Genomic DNA, 22,555 nt, shown 5'->3' with positions numbered 1-22,555 from the left:
GATGTGTTTTGTTATGTTAATAGTGATGGCTCCTGCCGTTGGGGGCTGGGTGCCAGGAGAACCAGCCCGGCGGCAACGAAGGTTGGAACTTCTAGCCCCACCTCTCTAACTTCCAGGAAGGGGAGATGGGCTGAAGGTCAATTCAACTACCAATGGGCAACGATTTTATCGATCATGCCTGCGTAGTCGTGCCTAAGCACGGAGATTTCTCTGCACCGAAACCCTAAAGAACAGGATTTGGAACAAAGCTTCTGGGTTGGTGATCACGTAGAGACTGGGGGTGAGTGGCACACTTGGAGGGCAGAGAAACTCCATGCCCTTTCCCTAAGCAGTTCTTCCATCTGGCTGTTCTGAGTTATACCCTTTTAATCCAGTAAGTAAACTGTTTCTCTGAGCAGTGTGATCTGTTCTGGGAAATTAATCAAACCCAAGGAGGGAGGGTCATGGAAACCTCTGGTTTATAGTCAGTCAGTGAGAAGTACAGGTGGTGTCCTGGACTTGTGACTGGTGTCTGAAGCAGAGGAGGGGAGAGGAGAGGCAGTTCTGTGGGATGGAGCCCTTAACCTATGGGACCCAATTCTATCTCCAGGTAGATAGCGTCAGAATACAGCTGAACGCTAGGACACTCAGCTGACACACAGAGCATTGCTTATTGGTGTGGGGAAATTCCCTGCACACACACACTGGAATTTGGTTATTAGAACCACCTTTTAATATTCAAAAGAAATTAAGATAGATATCGAAGAGATATCTATCCACCCATGTTCACTGCATCATTAATTGCAATAGTAATATATGGAAACAACCTAAGTGTCCACCAACAAATGAATGGGCAAAGAAGATGTGGCATATATATTCAGTGCAGTATTATCCAGCCACGAGAAAGAAAATTCTACCATTTGTGACAACATTGGTGGACCTTCAGGGCATTATGTTACATGAAATAAGCCAGACAGAGAAGATAAATATGGCAAGGTGTCACTTCTACGTGGAATCAGGGTGGGCAAAAGTCAAACTCATAAAAAACAGGGCAGAAAAGTGGTTGTCAGGGGCTGGAAAATGGGGGAAATAAAGAAGTTGGTCTGTCACCTTAACATGACTTCTGCCCCAGTTCCATGCGAAAGTCCCCATTGTGAAAGCCCCTTCATGAATATGGATGCACTCTTAGGCTAAAACTTCCCAGTTTTGTTTTTGAGGAGACACTGCTTTGGGAAATATCCCTGGTGTTCTCCCTTATTTCTTGCAAATAAAACCCTTCCTTTTCCTACTCTTTGGCTTGGTTGTATCTTTTGGCTGATGCCCCCCCCCCCCCCCCCGAGATAAACCCAGTGTCAGGTAACAGTGAGTCTGATGTGTTCCCCTCCCACCCCCAACAACACCAAGCAATTCTCCAATTATCAGCGGACACTGACTGGGTGTCCTACAAATTTAATTCAGATCTGACCCTATGTACCTGGAGACACTATCAGATTCCATAGGTTAAGGGCTCAGTCCCACCAGACGGCCCCTGGGTGGCTCAGTTGGTGGAATGACCGACTCTTGGTTTCGGCTCAGGTCATGATCTCACAGGTTTGTGAAATTGAGCCCCTCATCAGGCTCTGTGCTGACAGTTTGGGATTCTCCCTGTCTCTCTTCCCACCCCTCCCCCACTTGCACACACACACTCTCCCTCTCAAAATAAATAAATAAACATTAAAAAAAAAAAAAAGATGGCCCCAATTCAGATGCCAATCACAAGTCCAGGGTGTTACCTGTGTTTCTGACTGACTGGATATAAACTGGAGGTTCACACAATTGCCTTGCTGTCAATCTCTTGCTGAAGTAGCTCACAGAACTCTACTTACCAGGTTAGTACTTGATGTCAGGTTATCTACTTGACCAAGTCCTTATAAAAGATATAATAAAAGATGCAGGTGAACAGCCAGATGAAAAGACACATAGGGCAAGGTCTGGAAGGGTCCTGAGCATGGGAGCATCTGTCCCCATGGAAGTGGGTGCAACCCCCTCCCCCCCCCAGCATGTGGATGCTTCACCAAGACGGACAGTCATCAAATCTTGTTTTTCAATAGTTTTTATAGTGGTTAGTCTTCAGACCTTGTCTTCCCAGAGGCCAGTGGTTGAGGCTGAACATTGCAACACTGTAACCACTCAGTTGCTCTGGGACCAGTGAATCCAAGGCCATGGAGGGGTCCCTTTCTAACCTACCACATTAGCATAAATTCAGCTGTGCTTAAAAGGGGCTCCTTATGGGTAACAAAAGACATTCCTATCATTTGGGAGAGTACAAGGGTTTTAGAAGCTCTATGCTAGGAACCTGGGACAAAAATGGAAGATATTTCTTGTTGTGCCACAATGAAAAATAGCAATTATTAAGACAGGGAAAGCAAGGGGCGCCTGGGTGGCGCAGTCGGTTAAGCGTCCGACTTCAGCCAGGTCACGATCTCGCGGTCCGTGGGTTCGAGCCCCGCGTCAGGCTCTGGGCTGATGGCTCGGAGCCTGTTTCCGATTCTGTGTCTCCCTCTCTCTCTGCCCCTCCCCCGTTCATGCTCTGTCTCTCTCTGTCCCAAAAATAAATAAAAAATGTTAAAAAAAAAAAAAAAAGACAGGGAAAGCAAATGACTAGGGGACAATATTGGGATCACCAGGCAGCAGTGTCTACCCATTTAATATTTGTTTCTGTGAACTTAAAATGACTCCCATGAGCATGGTTAGGTGTTTTTCTTTGGAAAATTTTGGCTTCCCAGGCATTGGCATGGTTCGTTTTAACCTCGATTAAGGACCTTGCTAACAAAGCCCAGTGCAAGGAGGGAAGGGAAGTTGATCTGTGGGTGTTTAGGAGTTTGAAGAATGGCTGGAGATGCATACTAGAGTGAATGAGCAGGGAGGTAGCATATGGTTTTGAGAGGTAATGGAGAGTAGCACTGGGAGTCCTGGGTGATTGATTAGATATGTGTGGGCAAAACAGGGCACAGCACCCATGGGGCAGCTAAGTGGAGATGTGCTAGACTAAAGATATATTTTGAGAAGTGTCAGCTTATTGAGGGCGTTAGAGCCATCTAGTACACAAGAATGCTTAGGAAGGATGTGTAATGTAGGAAGAAAGATCATCTAGGTCCAACCTTCGCCATGATGGCTTGAACAGTTGGAGGACTAGACCTGGGCGGGGGGGGGGGGGGGGGCGTTCAGTTCTTGCCACTAAAAGTGTAGTATGGAGACCAGTGACATTTGATAGGGTTTGGGGGTAATGGTGGGGTCTGGAGCCGACAGCCAAGAAAGAATTCTTGAAGATATCTTTGGTGCAAAGAGGTGATTTTATTAAAACACGGGGACAGGACCCATGGGCAGAAAGAGCTGAGGGGTGACTCTTTTTTTTTTTTTTTTTCAACGTTTTTTATTTATTTTTGGGACAGAGAGAGACAGAGCATGAACGGGGGAGGGGCAGAGAGAGAAGGAGACGCAGAATCGGAAACAGGCTCCAGGCTCCGAGCCGTCGGCCCAGAGCCCGACGCGGGGCTCGAACTCACGGACCGCGAGATCGTGACCTGGCTGAAGTCGGACGCTTAACCGACTGCGCCACCCAGGCGCCCCATGAAGTCATCAATCTCTTTGGAGGCTGGCTCTCCCCGCTGCACTTGCATCAATGAAATAATGGCCCTCAGTGTTTCAACTAGTTTGAGTGAGGTCGGCCTGCTCTTTGCAGCCTGTCTTCCTCCCCCGTGGATGTTTCTTACGAAAGCATCTTCGTTTACTGAACTAACACCTCCCGACCATCTACTATATGGCTGGAGCCGTGGGTCAGAAGGTGTACTACGTGCACCGTCTCCTTTCTAAGACCTTTCGATATTCTACATCCAAAGCTCATCTATTGGAACTGCACACGGTTCATTAAAAAAGTTGATCCTTTACAATTTAAACTTCTTCCCGAAGAGGCAGAATATGTTTCGTCTTCACTAAAATGAAAAGGCCCATGCCATTTTACATCCAAAGGAGCTAACTTGCAATTATCCAAGGTAGTTTCCCAAGTTTCTTTTTATTTTTTATTTTTTTAAATTTTTTTTCAACGTTTTTTATTTATTTTTGGGACAGAGAGAGGCAGAGCATGAACGGGGGAGGGGCAGAGAGAGAGGGAGACACAGAATCGGAAGCAGGCTCCAGGCTCCGAGCCATCGGCCCAGAGCCTGACGCGGGGCTCGAACTCACGGACCGCGAGATCGTGACCTGGCTGAAGTCGGACGCTTAACCGACTGCGCCACCCAGGCGCCCCGAGGGGTGACTCTTTATATGCTGTGGAGTTGGGGGAGAAAAAGTCAAGAGGAGGTTTCTTAAAGGGATTTCCATATGCTAATAGAAGACTCACAGATTACTGGAGGCCGAGCTGTTGTCAAGCAAAGGTTGTTTTTCCCTCTAGCAAAGCATCAACGTTAGGACAGTAGGAAGTTCCTGGAGATGAAGCTACTCAAGAGATCACCCTTTTCTTGTAATTTACGAAGATACTTGTGAACTGATGGAGACTCAGGTCCTGTTGTCTCTGTCAGTTCAACCATAGTGTTCTGTCCTTTCCTTTGTCCTAGGGCAGCCAGGAGACCCTGAAGAATATCACACATTATCCCACCTGGGGTAGGGGGAAGGGCATTCTTAGCTTTTGCTTGGCCCTCAGGCTGCCTTATGCTTCCTCATCAGCATTGACATCACTGGGAGCTGGTTATAAATGTAGAATCTCAGATCTTGCCCCAGACCCATGGAATTTTCTTTCTTTTTTTTTTTTAATGTTTATTTATTTTAGAGAGAGAGAGAGAGAGAGAGCCGGAGTGGGGGGAAGAATAGAGACAGAGGGAGACACAGAATCTGAAGCAGGCTCCAGGCTCTGAGCCATCAGCACAGAACCCAACGCGGGGCTCAAACTCACTAACCATGAACCACGAGATCATGACCTGCGCTGAAGTCGGACACTTAACCAACAGCTGCCCAGGTGCCCCTGGAATTTTCATTTTAACAAAATTCACAGGTGATTTTGTGTGGATAGTCAAGCTTGAGTAGCACTGAGACAAGGGATATTTCTTTCACTTTAGCAGACAGCAATTTAAAAAGGATGGGTACGCACGTTTTTTAAGGTAGTGAAGGAAGTTATGTGAACCTTCAGTTGATTGAATTTTTATGTTTAAAGTAGGAGGCAAAATTAGCAGAAGGGACAGAAAGTAGGATTAGACATTTCAAGGAACTGAAGCAGCTACTGTAAACCTTACTAGGGAACTACAGAGGAAGAGTGGCATTGGCAAAGGTAACAGAAGTCACCTCTCTCTCTGCCTCAAAGATAGAAATTTGGACTGAAGTCCCCAATGTCCTATTCGGACCCAAAGGGACAAAATTCATAATGATGCCATTGATCTTTGCTCCTTCTCTCCTCTCTGAAGATGACGCCAGCTTGAATCCCTACACAGGAGGAGACGGAGGTATGGACTGCCTCTCCGACCCCTGCAGAAGAAGGTCTGGCTTCTTTGTTTTTGTTCTGAGTGGGGGCGGGGGTGGGGGGACGCAACAGCAGCCGAGCTCCCCAGGCCTCATGCTGGGTGGGGACACAGGGGAGACTCTGGGTCCGGCCTTGGGGACCATGCACTGACGACCCACTCAATTCTCAGAGGGGCACTAACTTTCCTGATGGCATGTTCTCCAGCTGTACGCAGCCATCTTTGTGCAAACAATAAGAAGGTGTGTTTGGAGTCATCTACAGTTAGACTTCTGAGGGAGGGTGCTCATAGGAAACCAAGGAGTCTGCGGTCATTGTCAAAATGTGCTTGAAGGGGAGGGTCAAAGAATCTAGGCTGGGAGTGTGGCTTAGAGTGTGCAGGCTGCTGTAACAGAATACTGCAGATCGGCTGGTGTATAAGCAACAGAAATGCATTTCTCACAGTCTCAGAGGCTGGGAAGCCCAAGATCAAGGTGCAGGCAGATTCGGGATCTGCTGTGCCCTCACAGGGTGAAAGGGACGGGACAGCTCTGAGGCCTCCTCTACAAGGTCACTAATCCTGTCATGAAGACTCCACCCTCAAGACCTAAGCACGTCCCAAGGGCTCCACCTCCAAACACCATCACACGGAGGACCAGGTTTCAATCTGTGAATCTTGGGCAGTCACAAACATTCCTTCTATAGCCATAGGGAAAGAAGAAATTGTAGGAAGTGAAGATTCACAGGGAGAAAGAAAAGTTAGGGAACTGGGAGCTTCAATTCAGTAGAAAAACAGAAGTTGTGGAAGTAACGGGATGAGATTGCCAGGAAGTAGATTAGAATTGGGTTGTAAACTAGTGCAGTGCCTGGCGTAATGGTCCCATACGACATCCGTGTCCTACTTCCCAAACCTGTGAATACTACTTGACACAGTAAATGGGACTTTGAAGATGGACTGATTTGAGCATCTTGAAATGGAGAGATTATTCTGGATGACCCATGTGTACCCAGTGTCACCAGAAGGGTCCTTGTAAGGGAAAGAGGGAGTCAGGAGGATCAGACTCAGAGACCAATTGGAAGATTCTTTGAAGAGCGAGGGAGAAGCCACAAGCCAAGGAACACCGGCACCTCTAAGAGGTGGAAAAGCCCGGAGAACTGACCCTTCCTTGAAGCCTCCAGAAGGAACACAGCCCTGATGACAGCCTGGTATTAGCCCCATGGGACCCACTTCAGACTTCTGATCCTTAGAAATATAAAATAGTAAACGTGTGTTGTTTGAAGACACTACTCTTACGGCAGCTCTCAGGGACTAACGCAGATCTCAGTACTGTTAATAATAGCAGCTAACACTCTTGAGCACACACATTACTCCAGGGCATCATCACAAGTACTTTTACAAGATTTAACTCACTTAATCCTTATACTAGAGGTTTAATATTCACTGAGTTTTTTCCCCATGAGTCAGTTATCACGCTAAGTACATTAAATATATTATCTTATTTAATATTTACTCAGCCCTGTGAGTTGGCATCATTATTCACCCCATTTTACAGATGATGGAACTGAGGCTTAAATCAGTTAAATGGTCTGCCTCAGATCCCACAGTAGCAGGGCAGCTGGGATCTAAACCTTAGCATTATGTTTCCAGAGGTCATGCTCTTAAAAAATCACTATATTCCACATGGACTTAGTATATATTTTTTACACTGGCTGGGACAGTCCTATTGGTCTTTTTTTTAATGTTTGTTTACTTATTTTGAGACAGACAGAGAGAGAGAGAGAGAGGGAGAATCCCAAGTGGGTTCCATGCTCAATGCAGAGCCCCACATAAGACTCGATCTCAGGACCCTGAGATCATGACCTGACCCCAAATCAAGAGTCAGGTGCTTAGCTGACTGCACCACCCAGGTGTGCCCCTGGACTTAATATTTTAGCATAATCTTGATTCCTGCTCAGGTGCAGAGGATGGCCACGGAAGTGAGCTGCTAAAGACAGTAGAAGCAAAGGTGATTGGGAAAACAGAGATGGAAGGAGCCAGAAGCTGTTGATCTGGTGACCTGTCTACCTGGGTGCTGATATCACCAAGACCCAGTGGAAGAAGTGAGGCTCCAGTCTCAGTATCCATTCAACTAGGAAGAATCTTCTTGATGAGAAAAGTGAGATAATGGATAGACCATAGCTCCCAAGGGCCAGAGTGGTGTTGTTGTTTTAACGCAGGTAGAAACGTAATGGTTCGGAAATTGGAAATGTGGCCTCAGGAAGGTCCCAACCCCTCCTGATTCTGAAGCTGAAGGATGTGCTGGATCTGCCTGAAGCAGCAATGTCATTAGGGTGAGCCAGTTTAAGTTAAAGCAAGAAGGTTTGGCTAGATGGGTTGTTAAACATGGAAACTTGAGTTATAAAGAGTGGAGTCGAAGTATTCAGGGGAGACAGACTGCACGTTTAAGTCATTAAACTGGAAGGACAGAGGGTATGTCTATCCTGGAAGGTACCAGATGGGGTAGAGAATGGGGGGGGGGGGGTTCTTGTCTTGAGTGGTGAACTGGGATAGCAAGAATGAGAGACAGTGGGTTAAGCGGTCAAATAGTTTCTAAGTCAATTAACTGTTCCCCACAGTCGAAAAGATTCCATTGGAAGTGACAACAATGGGTAAGAAGGCATGATTAATTAAGATATTAAAAGATTCAAACAGACAAGGCTCTTAGAAATTAGCTCCGTCCCAGAGATGGATCCCCTGCTGGACCTCAATCTTTGAGACAGTCAGCTGTGCCCACTGTCCAGGTCATTGGGAGCACACCAGCCTCTGGCTTTCTCACTCCTGGGTTCCTAAGGAATGGTCTCAGCACAGGTTTTGATGTCCTGAAGCTCACTCCTCAGTGCAGGTCCCCAGGCTCTCGGGACTTTTGCAATAATGACTGAATTGTTTTCATCTTCTCTCACCTCCATTCCCAATCCATTTTCACATTACAGAATTAACTTTGTAAAATTAAAATCCGATTGTGGCCATATCTTGTTTACAAGGCTTCATTGTCTCTGCATTGCCTACTGGATCCTTTGGGAAGGCATCCATACATGGGGACATGGTCATTGGAAATGTGGTGTGTGTGTGTGTGTGTGTGTGTGTGTGTGTGTGTGTGTGTGTCTGTGCTTCTTTATTATGTTCAGGGAATCTGACAGTTTTAGAGTCGGATGCTTGCTTTCAAGGCTGCTGGCATGGATCTAAACCTGGCCAAGCAGATATTCTTCCCCACTTAAGTGAACCATATGCAGTGTTTGCTTTTTGCAACCAAGAACACTGACTGATAGAGTCCAAAATCTCGCTGAACCACACAGTCCTACATCTCCCACATTTCCCTACTGAATCCTGTGATCCAGCCTCACATAGCGACCCAAGTCTTCCAACGTTTTCTGCCACGGCTTCATGCCGTGCACACGATGTTTGTTACGACTACAGTAGTTCTATGATCCTCATTTCCCGCTGTGAACCTCGTACTTGTTCTCTAATACCCATCACCAGTCTCTGCTTTTGTGAAGCTTTGCCTGACCCACCTCCTCGAGAAGAATCGATCCGGCCTCTGCTGTGTCCCAGTGTGTCTCCTACAAACCTCCAGTATGGTGCTTATGAGAGAGCTGCAAATCCGGCTTATAAATCGTCTCTTCCTCTCCTTTCAGCTCCATCCACTGATTCATAGTGCGGTTACACGGTAATAAAAGCCACCCGACAAAGCCTCAATAAGTAGACTATTGGATTTCCTTATAATAAGGGCAGGCGAATACATGGTATCAGTTTACCGTATTTTTATTTAAAAAAAATATTTTTTACGTTTATTTATTTTTGAGACAGAGAGAGACAGAGCATGAATGGGGGAGGGTCAGAGAGAGGGAGACACATAATCTGAAACAGGCTCCGGGCTCTGAGCTGTCAGCACAAGGGCCCGATGCGGGGCCCGATGCGGGGCTCGATGCGGGGCTCGATGCGGGGCTCGATGCGGGGCTCGAACTCACGGACCGCGAGATCGTGACCTGAGCCGAAGTCGGCGCTCAACTGACTGAGCCACCCAGGCGCCCCTAGTTTACCGTATTTTTAAATGTGAACAGAAACGGTAGATTGTTGCTATTTATTATCAATAGTTCAAAGCACTGAGTTGAATCAAGGAATGAATGTAAGTGCAATCGGAAATCACATAAGCCTAAAAATCCATTTGATGAGAGATGCCAGATGGCAGTGCCACTTGGGCCTCCAGGGCCGTCAGGCAATCTTTTATGGGTTTCTTCCCACCCGTGGGCTATTTCTAACCTTACTGCCTTCCCGAACCTCCTGCACTGACCAGACCTCCCCTGCCCAGAATCCTTATGTAAAGCCAAAGAACCAGACAGAAATGAAATGGTAAGGACAGCATATGAAGAAATTATTCTAATGGTCCTCGGGTGGACCCTTGAATACTGACACCCAATTCCCACCTCAACACCAGGAATCCTCCCCCCTCCCTCCCCTAAAATAATTACTAAAAGCTATTTTGCGTTTACTGATTATTTTCCAGGGGTAAGTGGAATGGATGGGACCTCATTGAATGGAGCTAAATCATTCTGTCATACGCACCTGTATTCCCTCCTCCTGGACGCTTTCATAGGATGAACTTACTTTTAAGATGGCCCCTCTGGCTTTGCACCCCAGGGGAGTTTTCAGAAAGCAGGGAATGTTAGTACTGTGGGTAGTTAATGAAATGGCAGTAAAATAAATAGGCAGACGGGAAATAGCTCGACCTAAAGAGAATGGTAACAGCAAAAATGAGAACGGGCTAAAAAAACCTGTTTTCTCTGGCGATTCCAGAGCAGAGGCTGGACTGGGGGAGGATGGGGATAAAACGCTATCGTGGAGATGCCGGGGATCGAACCCGGGGCCTCATACATGCGAAGCATGCGCTCTACCACTGAGCTACATCCCCTGGCGCAGGGCGCCGGCTGGGCAGCCTCCCTGTCCTGTTAAAAGCGCGGGTTATTCGGCGTTGGGCCTGCGCGCGGCGGTCGGCGAGGAAGAATCTCATCTGCAGCCTCCTTGGGTGTCACCAAGGGCCTGCATCCCGCACGCGGCGCCAACTTCCAGCTCTAGGCTGCAGCGAGCAGAGCTGCGGACGCCTGCTTCCCATCCCGCCGGCCTCACCGAGCACCGGGCGGGGCGCACGCGGGGGTCCTCTGGGACCCTGGCGAGAACGCTCCCTGTCCCGGCGGCCTCACGGAGCAGGGAGCAGGGCGCACGCGGGGGTCCTCGCGGACCCTGGCGAGAACCCTCCACCAGCCAAGGACTTATGGAAAATGCGACCCACATGTTGGAAAGGTGAATGAATCCGGGGAGGTGCCGCCCCCGACCTGATCCCGCCCAGAGAAACACCTGTCCAGGTAGATGAAAACACCTGTCCAGGTAGATGAAAACGTGGAAATCCTGCCCACATCTTCGTCCCCGGAGGCCACGGCTCGGCTCCGGCTGACACCGCGGCGGACACCGCGAACCTGGACTTCGTGAAGAGTCTTCCATTTGAGAAGCCGGCGATTCCTTGTTTCCCTCTTTTTCTTGACCACGTGCCAGCTTCTGTTTGATCGCGTCCAGCTGAGACCCCGCAGGGCTGCACGGAAGAGGGGGACCCACACCAGCTCACCTGAGCCCCCCCCCCACCGCAAGGCTGAGCGGAGGGAGCCCGCACCAGACCCCCCTGAACTACCGCAGACCCCGCGGCAGCCACGCTCCAGGGTCTCCTCTCACCTCGGAAGTTATACAGGAGAGAATAGCGACTGTTCAGAACAAACTGTGACAGCAGCGAAGGCGCAGGATCCATAAAAAGAGTAAGTGACGAGTGGGACTTCACCAGACAAGCTGTAGACTGGGAAAAATACTTTCAAGGCACGGATTTGATAGCGGACCGGTATCCCAAGTGTACAAAAACTCTTAAAACTCAACAGTGAGAAAACAAACCTCTGATTAAAACCAAAGCAAACCGAACGGGCCCAATACATTAACACTCACCAAAGAAGACATGCGGAGTCCAGATAAGCACCGGGAAGGATGTCCCACATATGTCGTCAGGGAGGTGCAAGTGACAGCAGTACTGAGCCGCCAGGACACGCCTACTGGGCGGGATGGCCCAAACCCAGAACACCAGCACCACCTAGTGCTGGGGGCGTGTGGGATGAGGAAACTCCTTTCTCGGAGCCAGAAACCACTCCGAGTGATGCCGTGATGGTGCCATTATCCATTTGTCAAAACTCCTACCAGGCGCAACACTGAAAGGGAGCCCTAACACGCTCGGGGGGTAATGATGGACCAATGCAGGCCTTCCTTCCCTACACCCTTGATTTCTCTTTTTTGTCTCACTCTGTGAGCTGGTACTTCACGGATATTGGGGAGTGCTGAGGGGGACCTCCTTGCCTTACTCTTGACTTTAGCCAGAAGCTTCGAGTTTCTCATAGTTAAGAATAACGTTAGCTACAGGATTTTTGTAGATACATACTCTTTATCAAGCTGAAGATTTCCCCTTCTATTCTGAGTTTGCTGAGAATTTTTATCATAAGCGAGAGTTGGATTTTTATCAAATGCTTTTCTGCATCTATTGATATGGTCATGTGATTTATCTTTAGCCTGTTGATGTGGTGGATTAGGTCAACTGATTTTCAAACGTCCAACTAGCTTTGCGTACCTGCAGTAAACCCCACGTGGGCATCATGTTTAATTCTTTTTTGCACATTGTTGGATTTGATTTGCTATTATTTATTTATTTATTTATTTAATTTATTTTTGACACTGAGAGACAGAGCACGAGTGGGGGAGGGGCAAAGAGAGGGAGACACAGAATCTGAAGCAGGTTCCAGACTCTGAGCTGTCAGCACATAGCCCGATGCGGGGCTCCAACTTACGGATCCGCGAGATCAGGACCCGAGCCAAAGTCGTATGCTTAACCAACTGGTCACCCAGGCGCCCCTGATTTGCTATTTTTTAAAGGATTTTTGCATTTATGTTCATGAAAGATATTGATCTTAACTTTCCTTTATAGGAATGCCTTTGTCTGGTTTTTCTGTTAGGGTGATGCTGGCCTCATAAAATGAATTAGTAAGTATTCCTGATGCTTCTATCTATTGGAAGAAATTGTTGAGAATTGGCATAACTTCCTCCTTAAATGTTTGGTATGATTCCCCAACGAACCCATCTGGCTCTGGTACTTTCTGTTTTGGAAGGTCATTGTTTATTGATTTAATTTCTGTAATATATATGCGTTTATTTAGACTTTCTTTTTGTGTGAATTAATTAGTGTAATTTTCCTTTCCTTTTTACTGAAGAACATTTTGACATAGATAAGAACAAAAAAGGATGTTATAATGAATTTCCGCATATCCATTACTCAGTTTTATTAAATACCAACTCATAACCAACCCATTTGGTGCATGATTGGATTAGCTTTGGTGTCCAATTCTGTTCCGATGAGTTTGGGCATCTTTTCATACATTCATATATTGAAGACCCATTTCTATCTACCTTCTGTGAACCATCTTTTTATATTCTTCGCCAAATTTTCTGCTAAATCTTGGATATCTTTCTAATTGATACATAGGCTCCTTTTATATGTATGGGGGCCTAATAATTGGTATTTTCCCAAATACGTCTCTTCTCCTTTTCTGGGTGTACGTTCGGAACATGTTTCTCGGCTCCCTTGAAGTTAGGTGTGACCATTTTTTTCCCCACCCAAATGAGTAAATGGATGCATGTGGCTTCTCTCTTGAACTTTAAAAGCAGGTGGCTAATTCTTCATAGCTCACTTTCCCTCTGAAATAGCAACGGACACTATTCTGGATAGAAGCTGAAGTCTGCCACCCCAGAATATGCCATTTTGGCAAAACGATTATTTTTTACTTGGAGGTAAATGAGAATCAGCAGATTTGAAAAGACGTTCCCACAACTTCCTTTATCGGAGTAAAAGCAGACACTTCTGAGAAATGAGGGCTGTCACAAATTCCCCCTCCTGGGGAAGTTTTCTGGCCGTGGAGAAGTAGAAGGTTGGTGCTGCGATGCATGTGCACCAACAGACCTTCCCGCAGTTTGCTGCAGGGAAGTCCTAAACCCTTTTCCTCTATTTTGTCACTTCTCTACAGATGTGTTCTTCTCTGCTAAGATGCTGGATCAGCCCACGTTTTAGCTCCATCGTGAAGTAGTGCCACGTAACACAGGCTGCATGCCTTAGCCCACGTCTGCTCACATTCCCCTTGTTCGTGTTTTAGGTCAGTTTAATTTGCAGGGCCCCAGGCGGTGAATTTAAACTGGGTAGGAGAAAAAGATGTTTTTCCTCCCCTACACTGCTTTATCATCCTAATTCTCAATCCCAGATTGAGAATGCTGGCGAGGAGGGCCATCAGCCACCCACGGATGGGGCGGGGGGGAATGTAATGTGCCGGCAATAAGCTTTTATTGTGAAGTCACTGAGATTTTGTGCATGTTTTCTCTTACACCCTAATCAAGCCTACACTTAGTGACGTGTGGAAAGTATCCTTTTTGTGATATGAATGGCGATTCTATTTTCCCAGTCTGAGATTTCTCTTTGACTTTGCTTGTGGGTTTTCACTCTGTCCTACAGAAGGTTTTGTTTTGTTTGACTCCATGATCATTCTAATAGTACATATTTATTGTATAAAATTTGGAAAGTAGGAAAAGAATAAATATACTGAAGAAAAACTACTATACTCTGACCAGTCTTTCAGATGCTCTCTTGAAATAAAATTTGTCAATATTTTTCTTTAAATAATTTTGGATTTTTGAATCACAACTGGAAACACTATTTGGAATTCATTCTGCTACACGCTGTGGAATATGGAATCAATTTTTTCTCCAGGTAACTACCCAAATTCTGTCTCTTCAATTATTAAATAGACCATCTTTACCCATAATGGAAGATTACAACTCACTGGCTTTGATGAGGGAGCATGGGGCAAGCTGAGGGCAAAGTACAGGTTACAACACCCGTTCCCCCCCACCCCCACACATGTCACAGGTGGGACATGTGTGATATTCCTCGGACACTCCTGGCCACCCAAGAACTAAGGAAAGGGGTTTAAGTGCTGGCCATGGTGATGGGGGAAACTAAGGCAAATGAAAAATTAAATTCCCTTACTGCCTACAGCCATTGGCAAGTCCTTGAAACCAGCAGAGTGACCTCCCTCTAGGAGGTCAGCTGCCTCGATGATGGCACTTTGCTGGGGGCAAAAGGGAACCTTAGCTTAACATTATCCTGACCGCCCCCACCCCCAACCCAGAACCCGTAAGTCTACTTTAACCTATAAAAATTCCTTTGGAAACTTCCTTTATTTCAACTGCCCCAAGATATATACTGAGTTGCTATCTTTTCCAATGTATGTCTAAGTGTCCTTTCAGATGTGAATTTCACCTTGTTTATGATAACTTCCCTTGTTGAAAGTACATATATCTGAATCTCTTTTCAAATATATATCTTATCTTTTTACTGCTACACATTTTGTTTTTAAAGCAAATACATACTCGAATAGCTTTTGAAAAGTATATTATCAACCTTCTGAATGTGTGTGTGTGTGTGTGTGTGTGTGTGTGTGTGTGTGTGTGTGTGTGAACCCAAGAATTTCTCTCCCCAGTGGACTGCAAAGTAATTTCTGGAATATTGAGGGATTCCGAGGGTTGTGGAAATTTTAAATATGGGTTTCTGCCTGCAGGAAGTTATGGAGGGAATATGTACTGGCAGAAAGTCAGAAACCTCTTTCCAATCTTAACACACCCATTTTATGAGTGAATGATTTGGTTAGAAGACAATCTTAGATCATTCACAGAAAAAATGTAACAGCTTTTAGATATCAGAAAGAAAAAAGATTGTAGAAGAGTATGAAATATGAAGCATCTTATCAGAAGGAATTCAGGAGTTCCTCTTCACTTCTGGAGGAAATGAACCGTACCAACCACAACGTACCAACCAGCGGGAGAGGTGCTTTTCCTACAGCTTCGTAAAGGGGACCTCATCCGCCCCAGACGGGGCGCCACTCCTCGCCTTAATAAAGGGGACCCCATCCGCCCCAGACGGGGCGCCACCCCTCGTCTTAATAAAGGGGACCCCATTTATCCCACACGGGGCACCTGAGTTCCGCGTGCAAGCGGCTGCTTTCGACACGTTGTCAACAGAAAAACGGTCAACATTAGGCGACTGCCCTGACCTTTCCTAGGCGGTCAGAGGAGCCCCAGTACGGGAGCCCGGGTAGCTCAGCTGGTAGAGCATCAGACTTTTAATCTGAGGGTCCAGGGTTCAAGTCCCTGTTCGGGCGGAGAGGCTGACCTTTTCCCCCTGAATTCTCACATCCAAAAAGTGTTTGAGCATTTCTTCCCTCCCGTGTCAAGCAGATTGGATCCAGGCGGGGCGGTGGTGCCCCGACTGGGGCGGATGAGGGCCCCTTCACCAAGGCGGAGAGTGGTGCCTCCTCTGAGGAGGATGGGGTCCCCTTTACCACGGCGGGAGTGGGTTTGGAAAGGACCTCCCCGCCCCCGACGACCTCAAATCCCACAGTTTGGGTAAAAACGGGTGGATTTTCTCGTGGGACAGAAGCGTCCGCCCCCGGTCCTTCCTCGTACCTGGAGGGCAGAGAAAAGATGCAGAGCCGGCCGGGCCTCCCACCCACCTATCCACATCCTCCTTCCGTGTACAGATCCGCACGCAAACCCTCCGCGCCTTGTCGGGTGGCGGTTCCTTAGGCTCGAAGAGGAAGCCTGGAGGCCGGCGCGGAGGAGGCCGTGCCCAGCCGCGGGTGGGGGGGGGGGGTGGAGCGGGAGCGGGGGTCAGAGGCGCGTCCGGGCCGCGCTCCCCGAGAAGCCCCGTCTCACGGACGGGCCCCGGGTGGCGGCGCCAGCACGGGAGGCTCTGAGCAAGAGAGGAGGAAACGTGGGAGACCAGCCCCGAGTCCTGAACATTCTGTCCCCCGGTTCCCAACCGGCGGTGAAACATGGGGGAGGGGAACCCAACCCCTCGGGATGGCGGCTTGTCCTCGCGCGCTCTGTCACACACACACACACACACACACACACACACACACACACACACGCACACACACACCTGCTCTCACATCTGCAGACTGTACTATCCGCTTCAGTAAACGTTCCTGCTTGTGTCGCGTCTGTGCTGGATTCCTTCTCCTGAGACCCAGAACCTTCCCGGGCATCTTCGGGTCCGGCTGGGTCGAGGCCCCCGGACCCAGTGTCCCCAGGTCACCGGTGGCAGCCTCACTTCGCCTCCACCCTCTGCCGCATCACCCACGCCTCATCCCTCTCACCCTCCGCCTCCTCCTCCAGGAAGCCTTCCTAATTTCGCGGTCCACGGCTACCGGGTTCCGGGGTCCCAAGGTCTCGGAGTCGGGGCTTCCCGGATCTCTGCTAGATTATCAGTCCAGGGAGCTTCTCAGTAGTAAATCTTTCTGTGCGGCCCCGCGGGGCTACGACACTCGGTGGCCTAAGGCAGAGAGCGTCCCCCGGGCGCCCGCGGGTCCGGCTGTGGCCGCGCCGCCCGCACGGGCCCTCACGTCAACCCCGCGCCCTGGACCCCGCTCCCCGATCCCCGCGCCCCACGCCTGGCTCCCCGAGCCCCGCGCCGTGGTCCCGGTTCCCCGCGCCCGGCCCCCCACGCCCCGCTCCCCCGCGCCCCGGGCCCTCTCCCTGCGCCCCGCGCCCGGCTCCCCGATGGAACGGAAACGCTTTCTCGACGGATCAGTGGGACCCGGCGCCAGCCGACCGCCGCAGAAAGACCCTTGAAGCAGGAACAGCGAACCCCAGGCTCCAAAACCAACTTCAAGCAGCCGTTCTTCTGTTTTCCAGAAATTCCTAACCCCCCAGTCCAGCGCTCAGGGCTCTGTCACTTCAGCGTCACCATTCTGCCTTCCCCTTACAGGTGGAAACCCGGTTCGGGACGCCAGCTCTCCGCGGACGCGGCCATCGCCCGCAGGTGGTGTTTCTTACCCGGTTCAAGTCCATCGCGTTCCAGGACTGCCAGATACGTGGTCGTTCCCCCCTCCTCCTCCCCATCCCGCCCCGTTTCCGTCAGTGGATGAAGATTTTCGGTCTTCTCTTCCCATCTGGACCCAGACTTCCAGAGACAACTGAGTTTTTCCCTTTGTACCCCTTCTTGCGCATTTTCTAGCAGGCCTGTGGGAGCCGGGAGCAGTGGGGCGTCAGGGACCCCGCTATGATGGCGTGGAAACCCGCGGAACCACGGAGGTTGACCCCGCAGGGACTGACAGAGCTGGAGGGCCATCTGCGTCACGTGGCCTGGCCGTGTGGGGGGGGGCCCAGCTGTCAGCCATTTCCCCAAAAGCGCGCCCAGCACGTGGATTCCCTCGGAGACGACACTGGCGGGGGGTCCCAGCGCTGCAGGCGCTCTCGCGGCTCTGCCCCGATGCCGAGCCTGAGGCCCTATAGAGCCTTTCTACTTAACCCCCGAGGTTACGAAAGTCACGGGAAGCACATAGGTGCTCCTGGAAGGGAAAACACCGAGTGCCAGCTCTCTTCTCTGCCAAGAATCACCAGAAGGAAAATTGAAGACAACAGCCAGGTCACTTGAAAAGGAATCTGAAAGCAGCCCTCGCGCCCTGACACAGACGCAGCGTCTGAAGAGTGTTTCTGAGCTGGGAGGGTCTGGGCGCCTGGGAAGCCTGTGCTCTAGGTGGTGACAGCTGCTGGACACATAGGTGACAGAGCAGGCTGGACACACAGGTGACAGTGTGATGGACACACAGGTGACAGCTGCTGTAACAACAGGGCCCCCTGAGCCCGTGTCTGTTCCATTTGCCTGTGAGCGGCCCAGCCTCACCCCTTCTGGCCCTGTAGCCTGGGAGAGGGGAGATCTTGTTTGCACTCAGGGGACAGCAAAGCTTGTTTTGAGGCTCAGGTTTTGCAGAATTCCTACCCTGTGATACACCCACTAGCACCCGAAAGAAAATGAAAATGTAACACATTGTGATACATCCACCCAACGTAGAATCATGTTTAGAAATGAAGGAATTCTGTAATTGTTACCCACACCTTGTTTGTTTCGGGAAACACAGGGAACTTACACATCTCTCTATTTCCACCCTTCCCTCCGTGTGCCCACGACCACTCTTACACACACACAGACAAACCACACACACACACACACACACACACACACTGCCCCTCTGGGCTTCATCTCTCTCTCCGATCATTTCTGGGACCTTAACACGTGTGTTCGCTTTTATGACTTTCCTTAGCGTTCTAGAAACAAGCGCTAGAAACGGTTGAAGAAGCCGGTTGAGGTGATGCAAACTTACTGAATCCGTCACGAGTGCGCGGTGACCTTCCAGAAGACCGCCAAGTGGGGCAGAAGGCAGGAGACTTCCAGGACAGCTCTCGGATGGGCCGGGGCCGCGGGGACTTGGTCTGGGGCGGGAGGGCAGGGACCGCGGTTCGGGTCAAGCAGGTCACCCCGACAGGGACTCGCACCTGAGGAGCGAGAACCCCGTGCGCGGGTGAAAGCGGCGTGGAAGGGTTGCTCGCGGACACGCGAGGATTTTATGCCAGCTGCGCGCGTGCGCAGTTCGGGGGTTTCCGGCACGAGGCCCAAGGAACCCCCCGCCCGGGGGAACCCCACCCCCCGGACGAGGCCTGAGGAAATCCGCCCCCCATTCCTAAGTGGGGCTTCTCCCGAGTCCGCGGCCCCCAGCGCAGCGGTTGGGTCGCGGGGTGTTTTCCGGGTCGCCCCCAGCAGATTTGGGCTCCGGCCCCCGCACCCCAGCCATGCGGTGACGGGCGGTGGTCGCGCAGGGGTGCGCGCGCGGGGCACGCAGAGGCCTGGGGTCGCGGTGTGGGGTCAGACCCCCTGCTGTCACAGAACAGGGCCTGAACGCGGGTTCAGGTTTCATCTTCCCTGTCCTGTGTGCGTCCTGCCCTTTCCGGACACCGTCCGTAATTAGACCCTGGAGGAGGTCGGATGGTGGGCGGGGTTCCTTCTTTCACCTGCGGCGGGCGCGGGGCGGGGGTGGTGCGTGACAATAAAAACAAGCCTGCAGATTCCCTGATCCCGGAGAAAACTCGGGCTGGAGGTGCCGGGGATTGAACCCGGGGCCTCGTACATGCGAAGCACGCGCTCTACCGCTGAGCTACACCCCCCGGCCTGCGTCCCTCTCTCCTGCTTCATAAAATAGCACTTTTATTTTTCCTTTTTTTGCCATCTAAGAACCGGCCTGCAGAGTCTACTGGGCTAAACTTCGCTGCTTCCAAACTCGCCAAACTGGAGAGCATTTAGCGGCTTGGTCGGAATAGCGCTCCTGCCGACCCGAGAGCCGCTCACCCCCACCCGGCACCTCAGGGCAGGGTCTGCGTGGCCTCCGCCGGGAAAGCTCGCGTCTCCCACGCTGACCGCAGCGCAGACGTTCAGACGGACGCGCCCCGCGCCCCGCGCCGCGGCGGCCGCAGGTGCACCTGCGTGTTCTGGCGCCGCGCGCTGGGAGACGTCCGCGTCCGCTCCGCTGTCCCTGTGGGTCCCCCTCCCGAGGGTCAGGTCCACAAGGGGTTGTACGAACAACAGCCTCAGAACTGCCCCCACTTTAACTGAAGTGACTTCGTCCCGCACTGGAGGGAAGAACCGGGGCGCAGGGCAGGCAGGGGGCAGCCGAGCAAAGTTGGGGCACCGAGCGAAGCCGGCAAAGTCCTTCCCTGGGACACCCGCTGACCCAGCGGAAAGTCTGCTGTGGGTGCAGATATTCGAAAGAACAAAATCAAGGAACGCGGGGAGACCTCTAAGTGGTGCCCTGGGTGCTTGGGGGTGGGGGTGGGGGGGCTCCTGGACCCCGAAGAGCAAGCGGGAGTGGTCCGTCCGGGAAAGACCGAGGAAGAGGCCGTTCGCTCGGCGGCCTGCTTACCGACTTGAGCCCCGTGGAGTGCTGACGGATGTCCTTCGGGTGGATCTGCGTTTAAAGACCCGAGGACGTTAAGTGTAATTGAAGGGCCCCGCCCTCCCCCCCACCCCCCTCTTGATTCTCTGCAAGATTTACCGGAGACACGAGCTCGTCTGGATGTTTGCAATCAGGTGACACGTAAGGAGACACCTGACCTTCCAAATGGGAGATCTGGGACTTTTAGACCATCATTCCCGGGCTCTCCCCGGGTATTTCGGCCACACCTCCACCTTCATGGACACTGATAGTTTCCGTGTTCAGAACAGTTCAGCAAGCACTGCGTTCCTCGAGAAATCCCTCCCTTGCTCCCTCGAGAAGAAGTTGGGGTCCATACCCTGTCACGATTGGTGATTGATCTGGACTAAGGAAAAGGAGGGGACAATCAGTGGGCACGTCTTCTGCGCCTCAAGCTTCACACAAGTGCAACTGAGAACCCAGAAGGAAATTTAACAAACATTGTGCGAGAGCCGTCCTCTTCTTTGGTCTTTGTTTTTCTCTCCGGTTCATTGGTGAGCTGCGCCATGGGCAGGGGCATGAGCCTCTTCGTGGGGGCGATGGCACCCTTATTCCTCTCCTTTCCAGAGACCCCCGAGTGAGCGTGGTCTTTCTTCCTGCTCACTCCTTCTGGTCTTCCTTGTGCTGATGCTGCTTGGACGTGCACAACCTCGAAGGGGAAAGAGGGAAGCTGTGTTGAAGGAATCCAGGAACACACCCAGCCTCTCCTGCAGGTGAGCCCGAGCTGGGCACCTGGGTACACCCCACACTCCAGCAAACCCTGTACATTGGTGGTTGCCCTGCCTACCGGGTTATCCTAGGATCTCACAGTTGGTAGAACAAGGTTTGCTGTATTTAGCTTCACTAGTTCACAAAATCTTAGCCCGAATCTTTTTTGCGCCTCTGCAGTGAGAAGGATATCTGAATGCTAGACCAAAGATCCCGCGGCTAAGATCCCCTGAGTGCAGCCGACTCCAAGGTCAGCTCAAGTACCAGGGGGAGTCCCAGGTGGAATATTCACCTCTGTCTCCAGTTCCCTTTTCTTTCAACTTCTGTTGTGACTTCTAAGCAAGGAAGACCCTGTTAAAATTAAATACAAAATAGAGACCAGACTTGAAAATTGCCTGAGCAGACAGGACCACATAAGTCACATAAGCCACAGTAAATGCAGCCTATCTCATGAACACAAGTGTAATGTGGGTTGTCCCTTGTAAATGCCTGAAAAGAACCAAGTCATCTGCTTAAAAATGGTGTAAGATAATCACTTCTAACCAATCCCTGCCATCTGGAAATCACTGCAACACCCAATCCCTATAAAAATTAAACAGCTTCATCGGGGCACCTGGGAGGCTCAGTCGGTTAAGCATCAGACTTTGGCTCAGGTCATGATCTCACCGTTAGTGAGTTCGAGCCCTGCTCAGACTTTGTGCTGACAGCTTGGAGCCTGGAGCCTGCTTCGGATTCTGTGTCTGCCCCTCCCTCTGTCTCTCTTTCTCAAGAATAAATAAGCATTTTAAAAAATTAAAGAGCTTCCCCACTTTCACGTTATAAGCCATTCTGTGATGTCATGCCTTGAGCTTTGTATCAGCTTTACATCTGAAAGCTCCCAGTTCATGAGCTATTATGTATGCACAATAAACTCATACTAAATGTGATTTTATCGATTTGGTGGTTTTTAATTTAATTTTAATTTTCTGGTTTTTGATAACCGGTAAGATAGTGCAGAGGGGCAGATAGAAGATTAGCAGTGTGTCACCTCAGGGAAATTACATCCACGTTGGAGAAAAGATACAAGTGGAATAAAGTAAGAACCTTGGAGAGAGACAAAGCATAGCGAGATGAGTGATGTAAACGCAGATCTCAAAATCCAGGCTACTGTGGGGGAGATAAGACAGAAGAGGACTGAATTGGTCACAAAACTTGGTCATAGGTGGAGAACAGTGTGTTTCACAGTCACTGCTCTAGTATTCCCTGGTGTAGACCCAGTTAGTGGATGCTTCAGCTCTAGTTCAGGAGACCCCCACCCCCATACAAAGACGAAGGAAGAGGAAAGGAAGAAAAGGCTACAATTTATCACAGAGCCTTGTTTGGACAGATTCTCGCCTAAATAAAGAAAGCACAGAGAGGCAAATATGTGAGCTGGGACACTAGGTTTTACAAAACCTT

At 50.1% G+C, this 22,555-nt stretch overlaps 3 non-coding genes across 3 annotated transcripts; 1 reads left to right on the top strand and 2 right to left on the bottom strand.

Annotated features, from left to right (window-relative positions):
• Positions 1–10,317: 10,317 nt before the first annotated feature.
• Positions 10,318–10,389, bottom strand: TRNAA-CGC (transfer RNA alanine (anticodon CGC)). Its single transcript has one exon. It is a non-coding gene; the product is annotated as a tRNA-Ala (tRNA).
• A 5,301-nt stretch (positions 10,390–15,690) lies between these two features.
• Positions 15,691–15,763, top strand: TRNAK-UUU (transfer RNA lysine (anticodon UUU)). Its single transcript has one exon. It is a non-coding gene; the product is annotated as a tRNA-Lys (tRNA).
• A 3,772-nt stretch (positions 15,764–19,535) lies between these two features.
• Positions 19,536–19,607, bottom strand: TRNAA-CGC (transfer RNA alanine (anticodon CGC)). The gene has a single exon. It is a non-coding gene; the product is annotated as a tRNA-Ala (tRNA).
• Between the last annotated feature and the right edge of the window lie 2,948 nt (positions 19,608–22,555).

This window comes from Neofelis nebulosa, chromosome 6 (assembly GCF_028018385.1).
Source record: "Neofelis nebulosa isolate mNeoNeb1 chromosome 6, mNeoNeb1.pri, whole genome shotgun sequence".
Taxonomy (NCBI): Eukaryota; Metazoa; Chordata; class Mammalia; order Carnivora; family Felidae; genus Neofelis; species Neofelis nebulosa.
This window is presented reverse-complemented; position numbering and strand designations above follow the sequence as displayed.